The sequence below is a fragment of the Bos mutus genome, chromosome 7 (genome assembly GCF_027580195.1).
Source record: "Bos mutus isolate GX-2022 chromosome 7, NWIPB_WYAK_1.1, whole genome shotgun sequence".
Taxonomy (NCBI): Eukaryota; Metazoa; Chordata; class Mammalia; order Artiodactyla; family Bovidae; genus Bos; species Bos mutus.
The window spans coordinates 54,171,189-54,173,112 of NC_091623.1; the positions used below are offsets into that span (position 1 = coordinate 54,171,189).

A 1,924-nucleotide genomic window follows, 5' to 3' on the forward strand; every position below is an offset into this window, starting at 1 on the left:
AGAATACTGGAGTGAGTTGCCATCTCCTCCTCCAGGGGATCTCCCCAATCCAGGGATCAAATCAACATCTCTTATGTCTCCCACAAATCCTCTTTTGAGTACAGTTGACCGTTGAATATGGGTATGAACTGTACAGGTCCAGTTATTCAGACTACAACACTACACATCTGGCTGGTTGAATCTGAGAATACAAAATCACTTATATGAAGGGTTGAATGCAATAATACATGGATTTTCTCCTGCTCAAGGTCAGTGCCCCTCCCTGCAGCATTGTTCAAGGGTCAACTGCAGTAACACACGTTAAAAGTGTGAATTCTGAATCCAGGCAGATTTTAGCTGCTAGTTGTGACTTTGGGAAAACTCAGTTTCTCTGCCTCAATCTCCCCATCTATGAAATGTGGATAATGACAGCATCTATCTCAAAGGTTTTTTTTTTTTTTTTTTTTTAATTTGTTTCAATTGTTTATTAACTGAGGAGATTATAAAAATAATCCTGGTAGATACCTTAATTCATCCTTCTAATAAGCCTGTTGATCTGGTCTTCCCTGTCGCCAGCATCTCCACCTTCTACAAAATGACTGGTCTTATTCTTCATTCCACCTCGTGGAGAAGACAATTTAAAGGGCCACAGGAAATTGTTTGCTTCTTTGAAATGTTTTCTAATGGTATAGATCTCATGAATCAAATCCTCCATGCAGAAGATGCCATATTTCCCAAGAGATCGAGCAATCAACACGTTACCTGTCAGGGCAATTTGCTTCTTGCTGATTTTTCCATAACCATGTTTGTATTTCAATTCATTTACGGACTTCAGATTTGGGTACCCCCATGCAATGTATCAGAGAAGGCAATGGCATCCCACTCCAGGACTCTTGCCTGGAAAATCCCATGGACGGAGGTGCCTGGAAGGCTGCAGTCCATGGGTCGCTGAGGGTCGGACACGACTGAGCAACTTCACTTTCACTTTTCACTTTCATGCACTGGAGAAGGAAATGGCAACCCACTCCAGTGTTCTTGCCTGGAGAATCCCAGGGACGGGGCATCCTGGTGGGCTGCCGTCTATGGGGTCGCATAGAGTCAGACACGACTGAAGTGACTCAGCAGCAGCATGCAATGTATGACTCCACAATTCTCAGCATGTTAACTGAAGCCCTGTTGAGCTTCACAAAGGTGCCATTGAAGATCTGCCGGAGGCAAAGGAGCTGTAGCACCTTTCGAACATTTGGGCTCACGTCGTTGACACCTCTGATCCTGACGACAAATGCCAATTTGGGTTCTGCAGGTACATAGAAGTTGCCAGCTTTTTGTTCCATCCTAGCCATTCAAATTTCAGTTCTGTACATCTGTATGTATTCCTTGTGGTAATGCTTAGCTTTTTCATAGATAAGCTTCCTCCTTGCCTTTTGAAGCATCTCTTGGGCAAACTTCTGTCTCAGGTGCTTGATCTTAAGCTCTGTGAAATTCTTTTGCTTTTTCTTAAGGGTTTCAGGCACAGTAGGAACCTTCTTTATTTTTTTTCTCTTCTGAACACTTCATGGTTCCAGCTGGAAAAGAGCTATCTCAAAACTTTTGTGTGTGAAGAATTAAATGCGTTAGAGCTATAAAGTGTTCACAGTTCCCTGCACAGAGTAACAAACAGTTCAATAAACCATAACTATTTCAGTTGAATCAAACTATTAATATGCATATATTGCTAACAATGAGCTGTATGTATTGGTCTCATTTTTTTTTAATTGGAGTATAGTTGCTTTACAATGTTGTATTAGTTTTACTGTACAGAAAAATGAATCAGTTATACATGTACATACTTCCTTCCCATTCAGGTCATCACAGTGCATTAAGTAGAGTTCCCTGTGCCATACAGTAGGTTATCTATTTTATACACAGTATAAGTAGTATATATGTGTCAATATCAGTCTCCCAA

General features: G+C 41.1%; 1 pseudogene; it reads right to left on the bottom strand.

The window, feature by feature from the left end:
* Positions 1-481: 481 nt before the first annotated feature.
* On the bottom strand, positions 482-1,427 carry LOC102284509 (large ribosomal subunit protein uL30-like; annotated as a pseudogene).
* Between the last annotated feature and the right edge of the window lie 497 nt (positions 1,428-1,924).